This window comes from Microtus ochrogaster, linkage group LG9 (genome assembly GCF_000317375.1).
Source record: "Microtus ochrogaster isolate Prairie Vole_2 linkage group LG9, MicOch1.0, whole genome shotgun sequence".
NCBI classification, from domain to species: domain Eukaryota; kingdom Metazoa; phylum Chordata; class Mammalia; order Rodentia; family Cricetidae; genus Microtus; species Microtus ochrogaster.
Genome location: NC_022034.1, coordinates 26211005 through 26218441, shown reverse-complemented (window position 1 = coordinate 26218441; position 7437 = coordinate 26211005). Strand labels below are relative to the sequence as shown.

Here is a 7437-nt window from a genome sequence, read left to right as displayed (position 1 = left end):
AGAACGAAGATCACTTGAGGACTACTCCCCATCACTGCACACCAGAACTCTGTCTGGCTCCCCTAGATCCTGTTCTGAACAAACTCGTCTCTGTGGATGATGTGGCTGTTGAGGACGATCAGGCCACATGGAGTATTGCTCTTATATCCCTAAGAAAATGTCCCACATGGCAGAGATGATGTACACCTGATAACAAGAAGCTGATCTTCTCATGTGCTTTAAGCCAATGAAGGGTTGTCAAAGGTTTAGCTACGGCAGACCTGGTGGTCACTCTGGGAGAAGGCATCTCTCTGCTCACGGCGCTTGCAATGAAATCTTCTCTTGGCATCTCAGTTCATCTTCATTCTGTCAGTTTACTGAGTTCTTATGTACCATTAAGTCAAGCAGGCCAAAGAGTCTCTCCTAAAAATGTTCTGAGGGCTGAAGAAACCATGACTGCAGACTGGCAGCAGTGGGGACCTGCTGAGGCAGTGGCAGCCAGGAAACCCCAGTGTGCTACTGCAACTCAACTGGACACTCGTGTGGTAGATGCCAGGCCACCAACAGCAGAGCTTTTAAGACGCATTCAAACTGTCTTTGGTTTAACACGGATTTGTGTCATTAAAAATTTCTTATGTCATTCTTGAATAAGGTTTAGATTCAGTTTGAGTAAACCAGTGGCCTGCCCCATATTTGAGGGAGTAATTATCCTTACTATCACTAAAACCCTGCTGGTGCTGTTTTAAACACACACACAGGAAGGGAGCAAATGCAGAGGGAAAGGGGGCGTAAACTAGGAAGCTGCAGCTATTCCAAGAGCAAGCTTTAGCTCTGAGGTGATACTGAAATGAGAAAGCAGCTAGGCAGGATGGGGGAAAGGAACTCTGCTCCAGTACCGTAAAACAAAAAGAACCAGGGAACATACTTTCAGAAACTACTCCTATAAAATATTAAATATTATTTGTTTCACTTTCCTAGTAACAAACATTTTCTTAAACCTCCAAGATAATTGGGCATCTGAGAATTGAGGTGAGGGCAGGAAGCCTTAAGTTTAAGGCTAGTGTTAAGTTACATAGTGAGACAGAGTGACCAAACAAAAAGTGGGAGGGGAACACAACCTCCAAAATAGATTTACTAGCTATTAGAGATATGATCCCATTATGTAACACTCTTTTAAAGTATCACCAAATAACTAGGAAAGAAGAAAAAAAGCAATGTTTCGAACTCTGATACACCCAGGTGTGGTGGTGACACCTTTAGTCCTAGCACTCAGAGACAGAGGCAAGCAAACCTCTGTAAACTGGAGGCCAGCCTGGTCTACTAGGCAATTTCCAGGACAGCCAAGGCTGTTACACAGAGAAACCCTGTCTTTGGGAGGAGGAGGAGGAGGAGGAGGAGCAGTTCAGTAAGCAGGTTTGAGTGCTCTGTCACCAATCTTGCCAACCTGAGTTCAATCCCTGAAACACATACAAAAGAGAAGTAACTTCCACAAGGTGTCTTCTGAGCACCACATACATGCCTGAAGCACATACAAGTACACAAATATGTGTACACACACGCGCATACACACATTAACAAAAAAAATCCTGAAGCTGACCTAGTGGCACAGGCTATAATTCCGACATATGGAGGCAAAAGCAAACATTGCCAGTACAAGAGCAGCCTTATCCCTCATCTACTTAACAGACTGTCTCAAAACAAACAAAAGTCCTCGCTCCAATATTACCTCATACCCATTATGATGCCTATTATCAAGAGGAGCAGGGAATAGAGGCCCACGCATTTAATCCTAGCACTCTGGAGGTTGAGGCTGGCTGATCTCTGTGACTTCTAAACCAGACTAGTAAACTCCAGGCCATTCAGGGACATAGAGTGAGCTTTTGTCTTAAAAAGAAAAGAGAAGAAGAGAGGGAAGAGGGGGAGGAAAAAGTAATAAGAAAACTATAGCAACTTATGACCAAAAAAATAAATTTTAAAAAGTATGTGTCAATATCACTTACCCAAATCTTGCCTAGTGATGTCACAATTTGGTTCAAGCTTCTTACTGGCCAGTCTTCTGGCTTCACTCCACTCCTCTAACTAGTCACTGAATTCTACCTCCTAAGTCCTGAACCTCCTCAGCCCTATCCTGTCTACCCAACAGCTACCAAAGGGACCAGAAACACCGCATTTCTCATCACTTCTGTCCTAAGGCTCCAGCTCTCACTCTCCTGCCCTCTGTGGCACCCACACTGTGAGAAGTAACTACAAAGTTACCTTTTGTGAGGCTATGCAGGTGCTGGATGGTGGCCACCTCTAGTAAAAGGGATTAGAGGAGCTTATCACAGTGTTTAATGGTTCCCTTTTTGCAACATATATTCCTTGTACAACCAGAAAAAAAATGCCTATTTTTGTCCTGGGAACTACTGGAATCTACTCCATTTGGAATGCATTACTCTCGTTCTCTGCCAGGTTAGAGGCCAAATTCTTTAGCCAGGCCCACATGGTCATTATCTTTTTTTCCTCCGCAAATGTACTGCCAACCTTCATCCTGAGTACTTACTGAATGACATTGCTTCTGTGCTTTTTTTAAAAAAAGATTTATTTATTATGTAAATAGTATTCTGCCTGTATGTCTGCCTGCAGGCCAGAAGAGAGCACCAGATCTTATTATGGAGGGTTGTGAGCCACCATGTGGTTGCTGGGAACTGAATTCAGGACCCCTGGAAGAGCAGCCAGTGCTCTTAACACTGAGTCATCTCTCCAGCACGGAGGCTCGTGTGTTTCAAAAGACTCTCAACTGTGTCTGTTTTGTTTCCTCTGCACACACTGCCAAAATGTAGCAAGACTCACGAGTTTGTTCCTAAACATTATGAACAATGCTATCTCATAATGAAAACAGTCTATCTGTCTCACATTGTAGCGCTCCGTCCCAATGTAGCCTACAGTCCCATCACTAACTATAGCAATCAATATGAATCCATTCTTCTCATCAGGGCAACTGATTTTCTAAAAGAGAAAGCAGGGCACTGCATTTCCTAGCCTCATGAGGTGCTATGGGAGTGGGGAAAGACAGAGTGCAGATGTCGGACACCTCCATGCAGTGGGATAGCCCATTTGAACTGTTACAAAGTTTTTCTTACCAGGTAAAAGCACAGTAACATAAAATCTGAAAATAGCAGGAATGTCTCCTCCCACACCTCTTTTAGCTTCTTTATCAAAGCTGGCTGCTTTTTTTAAAGCATATAGTTGCTTTAGTTTAGTTTTTTCCTATTTAAAAAATACAATCATAAGCAAACTTCAAAGACTACATGTACCTTAGTGAAGTTTCTTTTGATTTTCTTAGATATGTCAAATCATGAAAAACAGAAACAAGACTTAGGTTGGGGAGGGGGGCATTGGCTTGGTTTTTGCAACAGGGACTTACTATGTAACCCTGGCTGGCTTGGAACTTGCCTCAAAACTTACAAAGATTACCTGCTTCTGGCTCTCATGCTGGGGTTAAAGTCAAGGGTCATGGAGCTCAGTAAGACTTTTATTTGTTTAAGTAAAAACCAAACAGGGTTACTTTCTCACCACTACAGAACTCAGCATACACAGAAGACCTCACGGCCTATTTGTGTGTATACTGGTCCTTTATAGAAATCCTGCAAACATCTAACCTTTCTACAGAACAAATGCCTGGGGAGTGGATACACAGCTCATGAGCCCTTTCTTGATGACTGAAATTGCTGATGACTAAAAGTCAGAAAATACCTATCACTTTATATATAAATCTTTTCACAACTTACACATACCTCACTGAAACCAAAGGCTTAGACATCACCCTAACCCTGAGGTGGCACAGGTTTTGCAGCTTTTATTGGAAAGCATGCTAAGACTGTGTTTGCCGATACCTATTTTGAAACAGTACACTTTTCTAGGTATTTCCCCTCCACAAAAACAGTGCATAGAGTTTAACAGCAGCAGCACAGCTTCTTTCTGTTGTTTTGTTTTTCGAACAGGGTTTCTCTATGTATCAGTCCTGGCTGGCATGCTGTAGACCAGACTGGCCTCGAACTCACAGAGATATGCCTGCTTCTGCCTTCCAAGTGCTGGGATTAAAGGCATGTGCCACGCCGCACCATGCCACACCACGCCACCCCACCAGCCAAGTGTTTTAAATCCTTCTGCCAGGTGTTTTAAATCCTTCCCATGGATTACCTCATGCCCTCCCAACAGCCCCACAAGGTAGACACTAATTTACATTTTCCCAATGAGGAAAACAAAGACACAGCGTTAATTTGTCCGAGTCATTCACCTAAGGAGTATAATCAGATTTATAAATCTATACAGTTTAAATTAAAAGCACAATCTTAGCCACCATATAACGCTTACTGAAGGGGAGAAGAGTAGGGTACCCAAAAGATAATCAATAGACAAATGAAGACATTTAACAGTCCCACAATAAAATACTGATAAAAGCAGCAAAAGACCACCTGCCTAATAACAGAGAGAGGCCAAAAGCAAAGGTAGGCAAGGACAAAGAGAGGGGGCAGCGTCCTACTCTGATAGGAGCTTAACAGTCTGGCTCAACTTTGTGGAGATCAGAGGGCAAGCTCAAGCTCCCCCCTTGTCTGAAGTGGGTCTCTTCTGTTGAACACTGCATGCCAGGTGAGCTGCCCTGGGTCTCTTGGGGGTCTGTCTCCACCACCCATCTGACTGCAGAAGCACTAGGTTATAAACTAAAGCCACCACATCTGGCCCTCTACCCAGGTCCTGGGAAGTGAACTCAGGTCCTTGTGCTCGCAAAGCAATCAGCTGACCCGCTGGATCTCCACAGCCCCGACTCAACCCTTCTGAAGAATGTGGTACTCTTACCCTGTGATCTAACAACTATACATCCATATCTTTATGTAGAAAATTCCAAATATTAAATAATAAAGCAGGCTTAAGGCCTCAGTGTCTATGACCTCAGGCAGAATCTCACTCTTCGTGCAGGCACCTGGGAATTTCGGAAATGAGGCTGTTAACAGTGACTACACCCTAGCGACCTGCATCCCCGTGCTGCAGTGCACCCTTACCAAATGTGACGCTGTCAGGTGCACCTCAGCAACCACTTTGTGACTTCGTTCCGTTTTCTTAGCAGTAATGACTTCAGAAATCAACAAAATTCTACATATGAGGGCCAGGCAGTGGTGGCGCACGCCTTTAATCCCAGCACTCGGGAGGCAGAGGCAGGCGAATCTCTGTGAGTTCGAGGCCAGCCTGGCCTACAAGAGATAGTTCCAGGGCAGGAACCAAAAGCTACGGAGAAACCCTGTCTCGAAAAATCAAAAAAAAAAAAAATTCTACATATGACTATTATAAAGACAACCAAGTGCTATTCTCCCTTGAAAAGTCCATATGCACCTAGCCATGTCTTATTCTTTCCCTAAATACTCTTTTCTGTTAACCCCTGTGCTTAATAAGATCTGTTTAAAATGGCTTTTCATAAACTCCCAACTTTGCCTTATACTGGCTCATCCTGAACGTCTTTCCACAGTGAAGCCATGGTAAGGTAGGTGCTAGAGAGCTGGCTCCGCGGCCTGGTTGAAAGCCGAGTACACAACTTGGTAGACACAGCCCCTTTTCCTCATCCTGCCGATGATGGAAGCACAACAATCATTTGGAACAGCTATAGCAGAGGTTCTCAACCTGCGGGTCTCAACCAACCCTTTCACAGGGATCACATATCAGATATTTCCAGTAGGAGTCGTTAACAGTAACAGAATTAGTTATGAAATAGCAATGAAGCTGGGTGGTGGTGGCACGTGCAGAGGCAGAGGCAGGTGGATCTCTCTGAGTTCAAGGCCAGCCTGGTCTACAAGAGCTAGTTCCAGGACAGGAACCAAAAGCTATGGAGAAACCCTGTCTCGAAAAATCAAAAAAAAAAAAAATTCTACATATGAGGGCCAGGCGGTGGTGGTGCACGCCTTTAATCCCAGCACTCGGGAGGCAGAGGCAGGTGGATCTCTGTGAGTTTGAGGCCAGCCTGGTCTACAGAGCTAGTTCCAGGACAGGAACCAAAAGCTACGGAGAAACCCTGTCTCGAAAAATTCAAAAAAAAAAAAAAAACAAAAAAAAACCTATCCCTGGACTTTTTGTTCCAATGAAAAATAATTAAATTTCCTTTTTTTGTTTGTTTGCTTTTTTATTTTTTATTTTTAGACAGGGTCTCACAGTGTAGCTCTGGCTGTCCTGGAACTCACTATGTAGACCACCAGGCTGGTTTCGAACTCACATAGATACACCTGTCTCTGCCTCCCAAACACTAGGATTAAAGACATGTGCAACTATACCTGGCCCTTATTTTTTTCACAATGATAATGATCAGGTTTTCTTCTACATGAAGTCAAAATGAGAGCTCTACACACCTAAGTGCCTTTGTGCCTAAGTGCTCTCTGCTCATTTTAAGGAAAGCTGGATGGCTTCTGCCCTCTATTCCTTAGCAAGAAATTCTGTTTAATGCTGCTAACAAGTTCTACATCAAACACAATATGGAACACTGTTTCTTCTCTGTTTATGCTGGAGAGTTTCTTCTCACCTTGACACTAGCTAGAGTCAACTGGGAAACGGGCCTCTCAGTTGAGAACTGATCTCCATCAGACTGCCCGTAGGCAAGCTTGTGGGGTATTCTCTTCATTAATGACTGCCGTGGGAGAGCCCAGGCCGTGTGGGCAGTGCCACCCCGGGGAGGCTGCCTCGAGGTGTGTAATAAGAACGCATACTGAGCAAGGCATAGGGAGCAAGCCAATAAGCAGTGTTCCTCCATGGTAGCTGCTTCAGCTCCTGCTGTGGCTTCCCTCAGCTATGGAGCTGTAACAGACACTAAGCCCCTAAACAAGCCCTTTCCTCTCCATGTTGATTCTGGTCATGGTGTTTATCGCAACAACAGAAAGCCAACAAGAACACCATTTTTTTGAATGGTACAGCGTGTATCTTTGAAACTTTTCCTTCATTCTAAGATAAGTAACAGCAGGAATACAGGCTAGCCAGAAAGCTTTCTGCAGATTCTTAACTGACTGCATTTCTGAATATGACTTTTAATATAAAAGTAGAAAACTGTAGGTGAAAAGACTATAAAGACTATATAAATGCATTCCTTTACATGGGGGGAACTGGGCAAGAAATGTACGACTGTGTAACAGCCTGAAGCTGTTACCAACTGTAAAACAAAGATCAGTAAAACAGGAACCTCCACCGCAAACTCCAGCTCCAAAGAGCTAGACCACAGGGCCACCAGCTCTCAATCGCAGACTAAAACAGAGACAGTTTCATGTGTAAAATGTGTCGCATAACCGAGGGGCTCAAGACGGGTCAGCAGGTAAGCCTGCTGCCACTCACGCCTCACAGCCCGAGCTCAGTTCAATTCTTGGAACCCAAGGGAGAAGAGAACTGAGTCCTGAAATTGTCCCGATATCCATACCCATTCAGAAGCAAGTATGTGCCAGCTCGAAC

The 7437-nt window shown here is 44.1% G+C and overlaps 1 protein-coding gene and 1 pseudogene across 2 annotated transcripts in view; one reads left to right on the top strand and one right to left on the bottom strand.

Moving 5' to 3' along the window:
- The window catches only part of LOC113457882, an 820-nt pseudogene extending 630 nt beyond the window's left edge, over window positions 1-190 (top strand).
- The window catches only part of Cdk19 (cyclin dependent kinase 19), a 140457-nt gene that overhangs the window by 113971 nt on the left and 19049 nt on the right, over window positions 1-7437 (bottom strand). The window lies entirely within an intron of this gene.